Source organism: Salminus brasiliensis, chromosome 12 (genome assembly GCF_030463535.1).
Source record: "Salminus brasiliensis chromosome 12, fSalBra1.hap2, whole genome shotgun sequence".
Taxonomy (NCBI): Eukaryota; Metazoa; Chordata; class Actinopteri; order Characiformes; family Bryconidae; genus Salminus; species Salminus brasiliensis.
The window spans coordinates 26,278,608-26,295,278 of record NC_132889.1 but is presented as its reverse complement, the minus strand read 5'-3'; the positions used below and the strand labels follow the sequence as shown (position 1 = coordinate 26,295,278).

Below are 16,671 nucleotides of genomic sequence, written 5' to 3'. Positions count from 1 at the left end.
GTCCACAAACATTTGGACATTTAGTGTATTCTAAACTACATTACTATCACAAACTGCATTTGTATCTATTGTGTAATTCCAGTAGTTCTGTCAGTGTCGAGATTTGCTCACTTTTGCCCCTTTACAGTCATCGGCAGCTCTTTTCATCATTCTGGACACAACTCCTTTTTGTTTCCTGAGTATTTTAAGCTTTTTTTTTTATTGAATTTATACATTTATCTGCAACCAAATTGGTTTTGTATTACTGGAAACATTGGTTTCAATTATTTGAATGGATGTGTGTAGTGTCATATACCTTTGTTTCTAAGCTTATACAGTACATTTTTGAGAAGCTTATCACTGGATTTTACAGTATCTGTTTAATAGCTTATGGAACCGTGCATGACATTGCCATAGATTTATATACTTCAGTAAATAATGCAGTAGGTCTATGTAATAGTACATCATAGGGCCATGTTATAGCTGTAATAAACATATTTGTGGTTTGTCCATGTTTGCTTTGGGAATTCTACATTTTCATGGGATGTGTATTTATCTGAGAGCAGTTATTGACTATCCGTTTGAAGGGTATGGAGACAACACTAACACTAGGATCTGTAAGTGAGTAAAATAGGGTAGACATAAAACGCTTGTGGCATAATTTAGTTATCAAAGATTCAGGTTATTTAGGATTGTAGCATATCTGATCCAAATAAAGAACAGTCTGTAAGTTACTGCACTTTTTGAATCCTCATTCATTGACCCTAGTCTGTAGTGACACTGAGTAGCCAGCAGAGGGCTCCCTTAATTCAGGCAGCCACAAATACCAAGCCACAGTCATTGAGACATGGTCATGCAGATTACCAAACCAACAGATGAACAGATCTAGCAGTATGTGCAAAGTCATACATGCAGGTATGAGTATAGCTGACAATCGCATCACATATAAAGCCTAAACCTACAATTCCCATGTGCCCAGGTGCTGATTGTGTTTATGCAAAAGAGCCCTCTTTAAAATAAAGGTACCGACGGAGGCTCCGTGGAGCGATGGTCCACGAGAAGACCACGTTTGGTTTCCTTGAAGACGTTTCAGTGGACGATTCTTTAATTGAACTAATTTTTCAAATGAAATTTGTGAATGTGAGGAACATTTTGGGAGTTTAACGACCATCCACATAAAGTAAAAGTTCTATAGAGGAGAGAAGGTGGAATAAACAAAATAAAATATACAGTGTAACAGATTTTGTATGCAGGTCCAAACTGAACATGCTGTTGGTCATCATCTCAAATATCTTCCAATAACCATATTCGGACAGATATTGCTCACAGAAGACTTAAAAAAGGTTTTTATACCATGAATGTACTTGTACTATTTTTTATAGCATTGTTTTAATGTGTTAATAAGCCACAGATATCACACCAGTATTATTTTAATCTTCCTCTTGATGGCCATGATATAGCAGCATTTAGGCACAGTTTGGTAAGTTAATAAATTTAAAAACGGACGGAAGTGTAAAGGTTTATTTTGTAAACAGTTCATATATATTTAATTTTTAATTCAATAAAATGTAAATTAAAGATGTAAAATGTCTGAATTTCCGCTTCTATAGTCGCCACATTTGATTCTGTGAGCGGATTTTAACAGCTTTAACACATCTGTTTAAGACCCGCCTTCTCACCACCGCTATTAGTCTACGTACAGGCTACTTTAAGTGACATTAAATCAGCATGAAACCATTGGTCAAACTGCTGAAGTCCCGCCTTCTCACCGCCACTAATGGTCGACATACACCTGCGTCTACTTCAACCACTGAGGAAACGCCTTCCTGCCACAGCCGATTGGCCACTGCCTAAAACGGCCTAAACACAAATGCGATTAAACACCGTTTGAGTTTATCTGACTTTTTTAATTTGATTAAAAGTAAAAATTTATAATTAATTATATTATTTAAATAAATATTATTATAATTAATATAATTTATTATTTTATTTGTGTGACAATGGCAAACGCTGAAATGAAAGGAGATGATTTAGCAATATAGGCTATTCAGGCTATTTAATAATTTTAGTAAGTGAGTAAATGCTCATGTATTAATGTACATTAACATAGTTGCATGATCTACAAGAATATTTAACCCACTCCTATACTCACACTCAAACACGCACACACACACACAGATATCTCTGCAGATAGATAGATAGATAGATAGATAGATAGATAGATAGATAGATATATAAAGACAGAGACAAAAATGTCAGTAACTGTTGTGGTGTGCACATTACATTACCACCTGTACACAGTAGCTGTAGATGGCGTTTGCAGCTTCAGGACTTCAGGACTTTCCAAGCTTTAAGGAATGGAAATGTAGCAACTGAGCCCATCACTATATGAATATTCCTTCCTCTTTCATATGAGACTGCTTCTATGTATAGCACAGGGTTCAGATTGTGCACAGGTGTGGAACTTGTCATATGGTTTGTGTCCTCCACTGGGGATCTTTAGCAGGATGTCAGACCAACATTCTTACAGATTAGCGTGACTGAACAATTTGACTTTGTGTCAGACTGAGCTTTGTGGGGGTATATTTGAGAACGAGGGGCGATGTTGATTAGTGAGCGGTCACAGAACGCACTAGCTGAACTTAATATGTATTTGTTTATATTTAACACCCTAACTTTAAAATGGAAGTCAATGTTAAACATGTCTATTGGTCCATTCATCATGAAAGTTTGACACAATGTTAAGAATAGATGCCAGATTATGGAAAAAAAACAATATAATAATAAAAAAATAAAAAAATAATATAACAGCATGTATTTTTCACAAACCTGGTTAGAACGCTTCTCAACCAGTCAGCTTGTGTGACCAAAGCTAACTGTTGTATAGTGTAAAATGTATGACTAAATGCAATAACTAAATACATTTTAAATAATGATACACAACAGGTCATCCCTGTGGTTTGTCAGAACGAAAGGCATGTAAAAATAACTTGTGAAGTGTGAGCATAGTCACCTGATAGTGCTGACCCATCCAATTACCACCTGAAGGCCTGCTACTCTGCTTAAGAGCGAGAGCAGAAATTGCTAATGTGACTTGGATGATATTTGAATAGAATTACATGCCCAAATATAGAAACTGTGTTTTGCTGATCTTGCCCAATGGCCCTAATAAAAGAAGCATCCTTTGCTCCTCAGAGCTCCAAAGCATCCAGTTGTTTGCTGACCAGCGGTATGAGCTTGTGGTATTTTTGGTATGAAGTTAAAAAAATGACATTCTAAATGATTGTATTCTTCACAAATTATGAGTGAATTAATTATTATTTATTTTCAGGGCTTAATCTCCCAACAGCTGTTAGAGGAGGGGAAAAGAGGTGATCTGATTACGCATAAGATCATTTAATGTAAGGTAATTTCTTTATAGTGCTTTAGCTTAAACCTTACATTGGTTATTATTCTATTAATATCTTCCTTTTTTAGTTTACAGCCATCATGAGTACGGATGCAGGGATGGCCCAGTATGGACCGGCTGCTCCCTATCTTCGTAAGCCGGAGAAGGAGAGAATAGAGGCTCAGAATTGGCCGTTTGATGCTAAAACTGCATGCTTTGTCCCGGATCCCAAAGAGCTGTACATCAAAGGAGTCATCTAGAGCAAAGACGGTGGCAAAGCCACAGTGAAAACTGATCCTTAAATAGAGACTTTTATGAAAGAAAAGGCATGCAATGTATTAAAACTGCTTTTACTGTAATGAAAACGAAAAATATGACCTAAAATAGACCTTTGTGGGATGCCACAAAATGTTGAATAGTTACCAGTGGTTTAATATTTAAAGGTTAATGTTAAATGGTTAAAGTAGTTTCAGCATTAGGATTAATAACAGAAAAATAAACCCAGGGTTCAATGGGTTAATGGCAGACTTTAGCGATTATCCTGGGAGTCCTGTTGAAGAACAGAAGATTAAGACAATTTGCCAGTTGAATTTATGATTCTTGCAGACAGTAACTGTTAAAAATGAGGGCTGTCACCCTATAAACCCACCAAAGTATGATAAGATAGAGGACATGGCCATGATGACCCACCTCAACGAGCCTGTGAGAACTGTGAATCCCTACAAGTGGCTCCCATTCTACAGTGCTGAGGTGTTAGCAGCCTAAAGAGGCAAAAAACGCTTGAAGGCCCCACCATATATGTTCTCCATGTCTGATAATGCATATCAAAATATGTTGACAAGTGAGTTGAGCTTATGACTGTACCACTGCTGTATATTAGTCCAAATGTGAGAGTGGTGTTCTCTGTCGCTGTCCAAGGCTTATCTGTTAATTATGTCACTTGTAGACCAGCAAAACCAGTCTATCCTCATCACGTAAGTAGACTTATTTCATGACATTTCATGATGTCTCAAAGCAAAGGATGAATGATCAGCTGTCTGTTTGAACTTTCTACCTTCTACCTGCAGAGTAGAATCTGGTGCAGGCAAGACTGTGAACACTAAACGTGTCATCCTGTACTTTGCGACAATCGCAGTCTCTGGAGACAAAAAGAAAGAGGAGGCACCAGGAAAAGTGCAGGTATAAGAGACTGATAACAGCACAGATTAGAGGGTGCTTTAATGGCCTTCTTAATATTCCTTTTATAGGGAACGCTGGAGGATCAAATCATTTCAGCCAACCCTCTCCTAGAGGCTTTTGGCAATGCCAAAACTGTTAGGAATGACAACTCGTCTCGCTTTGTGAGTGCCCTTTTTGTGTATTTTCTTCTACTCTAGATGTTTTATTGTGGCCTGTCTTAAACTCCTATCTGTCTTCATCAAGGCAAATGCATTCGAATACACTTCGGCACCACAGGAAAACTGGCTTCAGCTGATATTGAAACATGTATATCCTTCCCATATATCTGAAGAATTATTTTGCATATAATTTAATGACGCGGCAGTGGCCAAATGATTTCCTCACACTGCTTTTTTTCTCAGATTTGCTGGAGAAGTCTAGGGTAACATTTCAGCTAGCAGATGAAAGGAGCTACCATATCTTCTATCAGATCCAGACTGGACACAAACAAGAGCTGATTGGTAAGAGTTTGATACAACATGACAGATTCAGTCAATAATCCTTTGTCTTACCTATGCTGGTCCTTGTTTCCATTTCTGTCCTCAGATATGCTTCTCATTACAACCAACCCTTATGATTTTTCCACGATCAGCCAAGGCCAGATCACAGTGCCAAGCATGACAAGGATGAACCGGAAGCCACAGATGTGAAGACTGCTCTTTGTGCAAGTATTCCTATGAAGTGTCAGTAGTGTGCTTGACACCTCCTGAAGAAAAAATGAACATCTACAAGCTGACAGGTGCTGTGATGTATTATGGAAACATGAAATTCAAGCAGAAGCAGCGCAAGGAGCAAGCAGAACCTGATGGCACTGAGGGTAAGCAGACAGCATTTTGTGTTTTGTCCTTTGTATGTACACTGTATGGACAAAAGTATTGGGACACATGCTCATTTGGACAAATATTGTATGTGTGTTATGGAAAACAGCATACCTAATACCAACAATGAAAAGCGCAGGAATTAGTAAAGTAGTGGCTTGGCTTTGTTGTTACTGCAGTGGCTGACAAAGTCGCTTACCTGATGGGTCTGAACTCTGCTGAGTTGCTAAAAGCTCTTTGCTACCCCAGAGTGAAGGTTGGGAATGATTATGTTACCAAAGGACAGACTGTTCAACAGGTATTTGCTTGTTGACCTGTTTCTGTCTGTTAACTGTACCTCAAATTAGGACTTTACTCACCATACAGTGTGTTTACAGGCTGTCAATTCAGCTAGAGCATTGGCTAAAATTGGCTAAATCTGAGAAGATGTTCTTGTGGATGGTCATCAGAATCAATCAGATGCTGGACACCAAGCAGCCTCTGGCTTTCTTTATTGGAGTGCTCAATATTGCTGGTTTCTGGTTTGAAATCTTTGATGTAAGTAAAATTCTAGTTTTTTATTTTTAATAGTTATATTGCCAGCTACCATTTGCACAGTTGCAACACATATTGTTAAAAAGGTTATTATTAGCATCTGGAATGCTTTATATGATGAGTATGTTGTTCATAGCTTGATTGTATTTATAGTTCAACAGCCTGGAGCAGCTGTGCATCAACTTCTAATGAGAAACTGCAACAGTTTTTCAACCACCACATGTTTGTGCTGGAGCAGGAGGAGAACAAGAAAGAGGGAATCGAATGGGAGTTCATCGACTATGGAATAAACCTGGCTGCCTGCATCGAGCTTATTGAGAAGGTCCTTCACCTTATCTCTTACTCACATGTACGAAGTTTCTTTTTTTCATACTCCTGTAACAGATGGTTTGTTCATAGCCCATGGGCATCTTCTCCATCCTTGAGGAGGAGTGTATATTTCCCAAGGCCACAGACACATCCTTCAAGAACAAACTCTATGATCAACACCTGGGTAAAAACAATGCCTTCCAGAAGCCCAAACCTGCCAAAGGATAGGTTGAGGCTCACTTCTTTTTGGTGCATTATGCTGGCACTGTGGATTACAGTATCAGTGGCTGGCTGAACAAGAACAAAGACACGTTAAATGAGTCTGTTGTTCAGCTGTACCAAAAGTCTTCTGTCAAACTGCTGGCTCCTGTACGCCTCATTTTCATTAACAGAAACAGGTATAATCATAGCATTTTGAAACACCTCTACATGACACTGACATTTGATTGCACTAAAAAAATGCCTAATTCCCTGTGGTAAAGATGCTAGCAATGGTGGAGGAGGAGCAGGAGTAAGGAAGGCAGGCAAGAAAAAGGGAGGTTCCTTTCAGACGGTCTCAGCTCTGTTTAGAGTATGTATAATGAAGTACCAATGTTGAGTTTCCCATTTCTCCAAAAATGACTGACCTTTCATTAATGTAACTTATGGTTCTTGTTAGGAGAATCTTGGGAAGCTGATGACAAACCTAAGAAGAGCACACACACAAATTCACTTACTCTCTGAATCAACTTGGTGTTGAGTCTATTATTAGAGCCTTATCTGTAATCTATATTCTATGATCTGGCATATTATAGATACAGGGTCCTGAATGCTAGTGCTATTCCCGAGAAACAGTTCATTGATGGTAAGAAGGCTTCTGAGAAGCTCTTGGGATCAATTTGATATTGATCACACACAGTACAAGATTGGCCATACCAAGGTAATACTTTAACCCATTCATCCATTATTCAGTTAGTAATTCTAATGCTGAACCTCTTGTAAATTAATTGGGAACTTGTTAAGCATTTCTGGTGGAGTCCTACAGGTTTCTTGCTTTACAATGATCTTGCTTTAAAATTATCTAAAAATATCCAAGCCATAAGTCCCCTCATTCCCCACATGACAAAAAACATGTTCTTGTTCACGAGAATGCAGAGGAAAATATAGTAAGAATAGTGAATACTTGAAAATGGCCTGCTATTGGCTGAGAGAGCTGTCTTATACATCCATTCAGGAGACTGAGCATCTTGCAGATGCAGAGGAACGATGTGAGGGACTGATCAAAAGTAAGATCCACCTGGAGGCCAAGCTGAAGGAGACTGCTGAGAGGCTAGAGGATGAAGAAGAGATCAATGCTGAGCTTACAGGCAAGGAAAGAAAACTGGAGGATGAATGCTCTGAGCTGAAGAAGGACATTGATGACCTTGAGCTTACCCTGGCCAAGGTGGAGAAGGAAAAACATGCAACTGAGAACAAGGTCTGCATATAGTTGTGAGATTGAGCTCAATTAGAACTAGAAGAAGACTAAAATAAGCTCCTTTTTTATAAAAACCTTTGACCTTTACAGGTCAAAAACCTTGCAGAGGTGAAATTAAGTTAAGACAAAAGCACTGCTAAGCTGACCAAGGAGAAAAAAAGCCCTCCAAGAGGCACACTAGCAGACTCTTGATGACCTTCAGGTGGAAGAAGACAAAGTCAATAGCCTGACCAAAGCTAAAGTTAAACTTGAAAAACAAGTGGATGATGTGAGTACAATCACAAAACACGCCAATGGTGTCAATTATGAATTTGACTGATCTTAATTCATATGTCATACTTTGTTTTATGAAACAGCTTTGCATGGAGCTTTGAAGATTTGCATGGATCTTGAGAGGGCTAAGAGGAAACTTGAAGGTGATCTGAAATTGACCCAGGAATCCTTAATGGACCTGGAGAACGACAAACAACAGCTAAAGGAGAAACTCAAGAAGTAAGACAGGTGGAAACTTTAACAATGAAACAATTAACAATATCCATCTTCCCAAATTACTCGTAAAACACTGTGTTCTTTTTATAGAAAAGACTTTGAGATAAGTCATTTCTTGAGCAAAGCAAAAGATGAGCAAGCCATTGGGATCCCAACTTCAAAAGAAGATAAAAGAACTCCATGTAATATTAATTACATGGTCTACACAGCATTCAGTTTCATTTGATTAAAATTCCTTTAGCTTAAACCCAATCACTTATTTTTTTTCATTGCACAAGGCTCCTACTGAGGAATTAGAAGAGGAGATTGAGGCTGAGCGTGCTGCCAGAGCCAAGGTGGAGAAGCAGAGAGCTGATCTCTCCAGGGAACTTGAGGAGATCATTGAGAGGCTGGAAGAAGCTGGTGGTACCACAGCAGCTCAGATCAAGATGAACAAGAAATGGGTAGCTCCGGTGTGAACTTGAGGAGTCCACCCTGCAGCATGAAGCAACTACAGCATCTCTGCATAAAAAGCAAGCTGACAGAGTGGCTGAGCTCAGTGAACAGATTGATAATCTCCAATGGATCAAGCAGAAGCTTGAGAAAGAGAAGACCAAATACAAGATGGAGATCGATGATTTGGCGAGCAACATGGAAGCCACGGCAAAAGCCAAGATTTCAGAATAGATGTATCTTCATACTTAAATTAATTATCATTGTATAAATGATCACGTTTAGATGCTGATATCTTTGTGACAATGACCGGTTAACCTGGAAAAGATGTGTCGTAGTCTTGAAGACCAGCTTCCTGAAGTGAAAACCAAGAATGAAGAGTATACCAGGCAGGCCCATGATCTCTTTGCACAAAAAGCTCGACTTCAGAGTGAAAATGGTAACACAGACAATAACATACAGTCCCAGTGTTATATTAACAGTAAGCTTTGCCCAAGCTACTATACACCGATCAACCATAACATTACAGCCACTGACGGGTGAAGTGAAAAACATTGAATGAACAGTCAGTTTTTGAAGGTGATGTTATAAAAGCAGTAAAAAAAAATAGCATAAGGGTTCAAGCCACCTTCACAAGTACCAAATTGCTATGGCTAGACAGCTGGATCAGAGCCTCTCTAAAAACATTAGGCAGGTCTTTTGTGGTCTTCAATTATGCAATGGTCCATACCTATCAAAAATGCTTATTCATGTGATTCATGGAGGTCCTACTTCACAACCCACAGAATCTGCTACTTGAACGTAAAAGATCTGCTGCTACCATCTTGGTGCCAGATACCTCACGATGCCTTCAGAGGTCCATGCCTTAAATGGTCAGATGATGGTCAGGCGACTCAAATGGGACCTACCCAGTATTAGACAGGTGGTGCTAATGTCATATATTTGCATATCAACATCATTCAGAACATTTACACAGGTGAGTTTTTCCGGCAAGTTGATGAGAAGGAAAGCCTTATTTCACAGCTTACACGGGGCAAGCAGGGTTTCACTCTGCAGCTTGATGAGTTGAAAAGGCAGCTTGAAAAGGAGTCGAAGGTCAGTGACATCAGCAGCTATGATATATTCATTGTCTGTCCACTTCAAACAAGGTTGCGTAGCAAATGCTTTTCGTCTCTTTAGGCTAAGAATGCCTTAGCTCATGCTCTGCAATCAGCTCGCCATGACTGTGACCTTCTGAGGGAGCAGTTTGAAGAGGAACTGGAAGCCAAGGCTGAGCTGCAGCTTGGACTGTTCAAGGCCAATAGTGAGCTGGCTCAATGGAGACCCAAGTATGAGACTGATGCCATCCAGCGCATGGAGGAACTTGAGGAGGCCAAGTGAGCGTGTGAACTGGATCTGGAACTCTAACCTTTAGTATGTAAATGTAAAAGGAGCAAACTGAAACAGCAAATGCAAAGTGTGCTTCCCTGGAGAGGACCAAACAAAGACTGCAAAATGAGATAGAAGATCTCATGGTTGATGTTTCAAAGTCATACACATTAGCAGCGAACTTGGACAAGAAGCAGAGGAACTTTGACAAGGTATAAAAATAGAAGTCAATGGATAAAACATAATGATCACAGGAATGGGATGTAACTATGTCATGTCAAATACCATGTTTTTGGCCTTAGATTCTGGCTGAGTGGAAGCAGAAATTTGCGGAATCCCAGGCAGAGCTGGAGGCAGCTCAGAAAAAGTTGTGAGCTTTAAGCAATGAGCTTTTCAAAATGAAAAACTCTTATGAGGAAACCTTGGATCATCTTGAAACCCTCAAGCGAGAGAACAACAACTTGCAACCTAAGCAACAAAATAACAAACACTTGTTTTTTTTTACTAAGGAAAATTAGAGCAATTTCCCAGCAGGGATTGACTTTGTGATTTGAATGCAGAGGAGATCTTAGTCCTTACTGAGCAGATAGGAGAGAATGGCAAGAGCATCCACGAGCTGGAAAAGGCCAGGAAGCAAAGGAGACTGAGGTAAGGACATGTATATCTACTGTCTTTAGATGATCTACCAAATTATCTATAGATAGTATTCTTTGCAAAGTGTCACAATTTGTTTTCAGGCCTCTCTAGAGCATGAAGAATCCAAGATCCTTCATGTTCAGCTGGAGCTGAATCAGGTGAAAAGTGAGGTTGATAGAAAGCTGGCTGAAAAGGAAGAGGAGATCGAGCAACTAAAGAGGAACAGCCAGAGAATCATAGACTCCATGCAGAGCACTCTGGACTCTGAGGTCAGAAGCAGGAATGATGCCCTCAGAGTTAAGAAGAAAATGGAGAGAGATCTGAATGAGATGGAGATTCAGCTGAGCCATGCCAACCGCCAAGCTGCTGAGGCCCAGAAACAACTTAGAAACCTTCAGGGGCAGATGAAGGTGATCATTGTCCATTTCATCGAAATTTACAGCATGAACAGTCAAGAGGCTGTGGAGAAGTCACAGTACCTTCTTTGGTTCTAATTAGTTCATATGTATTCAGGATGCTCAACTCCATCTGGATGATGCCATAAGAGGGCATAAGGACATGAAGGAACAGCTTGCTCTGTGGCAGAGAGCAGGACTGCCCTGATGCAGGCAGAGATCGATTAACTGAGGGTGGCCCTTGAACAGACCGAAAGAAGTCGAAAAGTAGCTGAGCAGGAGCTGGTGGATGCCAGTGAACGAGTAGGACTCCTACACTCCCAAGTAACCAATTCTGTTATTAATCCCGTTATTACTGCAGAAACTGATGTGAAATATTTGGCATGTTTAGCATGTTTAGCATATCCCCACAGGATTAGCATAGAGTCCCACAGGGTTCTATTTTGGGGTCTAGGAAACTGATGGTAATTTTGTATTGAGTATTGAGTATTGCAGTTATGAGGGTGAAGAACTGAGGTGTAGGCCTACAAATAGGGGACAAGGAGACAAAATTATTTTTTTGTTTTAATTAATTAAATTTTTAAAAAAATTAAAAAAATGAACATTCACTTTTACAATTACAATGTAACACCTCCCTGTTCCGGAGGATAAAGCTTTAGCAGGTCTAGAAGACAGTTTAGAGCTGTGCCTAGTTAGATATTGTAGCCTTACACATAGCCTCAGTAGTTTACATTGCTAAAATAATGCATTCCAGTAGACCAGCCACAATAGAGTTCACACTCCATGTCTTCCCCAGAACATCAGCCTTCTAAACACCAAAAAAGCTTGAAGCTGATGTTTCCCAGCTTCAGAGTGAAATGGAAGATTTCCACCAGGAGTCAAGAAATGCTGAGGAAAAAGCCAAGAAGACCATCACTGACGTGAGTTTTCATATTTGTTACTCTTAATTCATTCTGCATGGATCAGCTTTGAATATTCAATGCCCTGTTATGTTCTAAGGCTGCCATGATGGCAGGGGATCTGAGGAAAGAGCAGGATACCTGTGCTCATCTGGATAGAAGAAGAAGAACCTGGAGGCCACATTCAAGGACTTGCAGCAATGCCTAGATGAAGCTGAAAACCTAGCCATGAAGAGTGGAAAGAAGCAACTCCAGAAACTCGAAACAAAGGTATGTAAGAATTTCAGCGCATTGGTACACCATAAAAAAGATGCCATCTTTTTTTTTTAACCTGTTACCTATTGTCTAGGTTCGAGAATGACTTGGAGACTGAGCAAAAGTGTGGTGCTGATGCTGTCAAAGGGGTTCGGAAATATGAGAGGAGAGTAAAGGAGCTCAGCTACCAGGTTGTAGTGTTTCAGCTCCTGAAGACTGAAATGATCCAAAATACTTGGTCATACTTGGTGAAATGCTAATGTATGTGTGTATATATGTACGCTCGTAGGCTGAAGAAGAAAAGAAAAACGCGAACCGACTTCTGGATCTGGTAGACAAGCTTCAGATTAAAGTGAAAGCCTACAAGAGACAGGCAGAAGAAGCAGTGAGTGGATTTTAGTGCTAGTATAAAGGTGTAGTACAGGGTTGCCCATGGGAACCAACTGTATATTCTCATTTCTTACAGGGAGAACAGTCCAATGTTCATCTGACCCGCTGTAGGAAGGTACAGCATGAGCTGGAACAGATTGAAGAAAGGGCAGATATTGCTGAGTCTCAGGTCAACAAGCTGAGAGCCAGAAGTTGAGATATGAGCGCAAAGGTTTGTCACATTTTTACTGGGCTGATTAGTGACATTTATAGTGGTCCTAGTGACCTCTATGTATGTAACAACATTTTCTATTCTGTTCTGTTCTTTTAGTGTAATTGTCTTGCAGAAAAACCTTGTGGCAACTTTGTAAGAGGCAGAAAAAGCCTTTTTAACTTTCAGTGGAGGTCAATGTAAAAATACTATTCTAGGTCATTCTAGGTCTGGAGCATTTCTTTTGGTCCATTCATCATGAATTTTAACAAAACATAAAAGACAAATTCAGTCAGTCAAATCATATCAAACAAATCAAGTGAATAATGGAAAACAGCAAAAATGCCAGCTATATGCTACCTTTTTTAATTTCTGAAGTACAGTGGGTGAGTGTGTATAAAAGACAACTGTCAAAAAATGGAAAAAATAAATAGTTTGCATTTTTTTTCATGTAGTCACTGAGTAATACGCCTTAGGAAGCGGGAATTAATGTTCCAATGAAGGTGGATCAATTTCAGAAATTAAAAATTCATAAATGACCCTAAAATATTTTTGTATATTTTTCAAGTGTGAACAAATGTCATGATTTGTATATTGATTAAATGTTAGATGTGTACAGCTCATCCTGTACATGAGCAAGGAATTCCAGACCAGAAAAAAGTATGTTATCCAGTATAGAAATACTGTTTATGTCTGGAGTTCATTTAATCTCAGTGGGAACACACATTTCACTATAATGTCTGCATATGTAATGGGAAGTGTTATCTGTATGGCAAGTAGGACCTTCAGAGACAGTGATGTGTCTAGACGTGACCTGGTACGGCCATTGTGGGTGTTGTTTAACTAAAGAATTATGATGATTATAAAAAACTATATCTAATAAATACAGTATCGTATCTATAGCACACCTGTATAAAGACTGTTTCCCACTGAAGTGGGAAAATGCTAAAAGTAGTGGAAAGCTATAAAACATTATTTTCAAATTATGTCCCACTGCCCCCCCCCCTCCCCTTTTAAAACTGGTCTAGACATGCCACTCTTCAGGAATTAGGGTGCTTTCGAAAGACTGAGGCAATTGTTTTTGTTACTCTCGATTTAAACAGGGTCAAGAGGGTCAAGCCGAGTAAGACAGGAATATGACGTGCTTTCCTTCTCTGAGATCCAACAGACACAACAGTGAATGCAGCATGTGTGTAATTATGGTTTATTATCCAGTTGACTAATTCCCCCATTTGTAGTCAGCATGTTGAAAACCCCACAGTTTAAAGGCCCATTCAGGAATTGTTGCTTGACGAAAACAACAGGGGGCCAAGACAGCCAGTGCATACAAAATGCACATTTAGTGTGTTCAGCCTCTTTTAGTGAGTGTGTTTTGGTCTAATTACCTAATATTTCTCAAAACTAACAAAATAATATTTAATCACATCATCTGTGCTAGAACTAATTCTCTAATGAGCCTCATTATTTGAGAGCCTTTCATGAACTCATGTCAAATTTTGGTGAGGAGAGATGGTTGGTGTTACTGCATGTTCCACTCCATTTCTGTCAGAATTGCACTGTAATCATCACTAATGATACTATTGTTATATTTTTGTTGATTGTCGTTAATAGTGCGCTGTTTTACACATTGTTTTCAACAGTGACAACATTTCTGTATTAATGTCATATTTTATTTATAATGATAGAAATCAATCTGTATTTAACTCCATCATATTATTCATATGAATAAATGTAACCAAACAGTAATGCATCATATAGTTTAGCCATGCATTCACAGCCATCACTGTCACTAGATAACCCAACAGTGAAAACATCAGTACATTGAAAGAATTCAATAGTAAATGGCAATACATGTGAAGAGAAATGTTTTTCTCTGTGTGTGAACAGACTCCCTTTCCCATTTCCCTTATATTCAATGTAATAGTTTTATAGGTTTACAGTACTGTGCAGTTATGAAAAAGCACAATATTGGAAAAACTGACCTTGCAATATATTTTGCTTCTGAGATATATATTGCAATATTAGAAAATACAAGATTTGTCACCAGATTTTACCAGAAGTTAGTGATGTCATGACATTAATTAATGCTCTTGGTGCATCCGAGATTGGAGTAAATGAAATGATATTGGGCAGATATAATCTGCCTCTGGTGGGTATGTCATGGAAAATGAGAGCGGACCAAATTTGCCTTTGTATCTGCAGTGAAAATGTGACCATTGAGCATGTGCCCACTGTGATAAGTATACTGAGACAATATAGTGTGCAGCCCTAAGAAGCTCATTTATACTCAGAGACGTTATGAGCAGACTGGCCACTGGTTGAAATATGAGTTCTTGTAAAGATCAGCATGTCTGTTTACAAATTATACCACAAGCGGTTTTACCACAAGCAGAGGAACCCCACCTCGATATGAGGATCTGCCCCATACATAACAAGCCAAAGCAGTGCATTATTGAGCGCAACACTACAAACTACTCATGAGGTGATTTAAAGTATGTTTTCTGTGAAATATGCAGTCTCACCTTCAGTTTCGAGTATGTTGGTCTCTACGTTTAAACAGATAGCAGCCTGGTCCGAAGTGACTGGAAATAACTGCCCGGCGGCGTTGCACAGATGGCTGCGGAGTGAACAAACTTTCTATAAGAACTTTATGAATTGCGTTTATGCGTCCTTTAGGTTGGCATGGGTGTTAAACAATACACTGCCCTCTTAATCCAGTAGAGGTCAGTTCAGAGCTAAAGGTTTCTGACAAAAACAAACATGGTGGTGGTGGAGGAGATTGTGATAGTAGTACAAAAACTTACTACAAAAACGATGTTAAGAAAATGTGTCTTTTCTACCAGTTTCTTCTTTGTTGTGTCCATATGGCAGTGGTCATATCTGTATCTGTAAGCTTTCAAAATGTGCATAACTGTGAATGAAAAGAACACAAGGCTCCATCTGTACCTGTATTGAACGCTGAGCATAGATGAGCCTAAAACAGGCCTCAGGCAAAGCTGTAGCATGTTTTCCAACAACAAAAGATTTTCACAAAACTGCAATTTTCTTTTCATAAATCTCCACCACCTTTGACCACATCCATATGTCCCAACATTTAGGCCATGTGACACATGAACGTGGTGTTTTAAGTGACTAAAATGAAGAGGATTTTTCTTTTCCATCTGTAGTAAGACTTCTTAATGTCTGTACTACTTACACTATGTATCAAATGCTAAACCATCCAGCCAAATAAATACACCCCTTTCCCCCCTATCCTACCCATATGATATGTAGACTTAATTGAATTGGACACACTTCAGATATTCACCATATAGTTGTATTACATTTGTTTTATTTTGTTTATATATCTTTACCACAATTGCTTAGTAGTCTCAGATTGTTTCGACCGTTGAAATACATGAGACATAAGTCTACATGTGAAAGTGGAGAGGTTTTTTTCTGTAAATGCTCAAACCTGTAAATCAGTTTAATAGCTAAGAACTCATATGTATTGTTCATGTTTAGATTCATGCCGTTTTCACCATTGATCAAAACACAAAATCCTGAAACAGTAAAACTAAAGCTGTCAAACAGTATTTTTTCCAGTATTTTTATTGCTATTTTGTCAAATTCACAAATGTAAGGGTTACAGAAACTAATCAAGGCACATACAGATATTCTGTTTATTATAGTTAATATACATGCACAACACATCAGTCCACAGGAAACAGCATTTTCACTTCACTAGTATTCAGTCTTGTCAATTTAATGTTGTTTTTGTACTCCAACACACTGCATATGAAATGAGTGAAAGTGCAATGCATTAGCATTCATTTTGATGTGAGCAGGCCGGGGCTATGCTATTTGTCCAAATGTTTGCGGACACCTCTAATGAATGAGTTCAGCTACTTTCAGTTGCACCCACTGCTAACAGAG

The 16,671-nt window shown here is 39.0% G+C and overlaps 1 pseudogene; it reads left to right on the top strand.

The window, feature by feature from the left end:
- Window positions 1-3,468: 3,468 nt before the first annotated feature.
- On the top strand, window positions 3,469-13,883 carry LOC140573572 (myosin heavy chain, fast skeletal muscle-like; annotated as a pseudogene).
- Window positions 13,884-16,671: the final 2,788 nt, after the last annotated feature.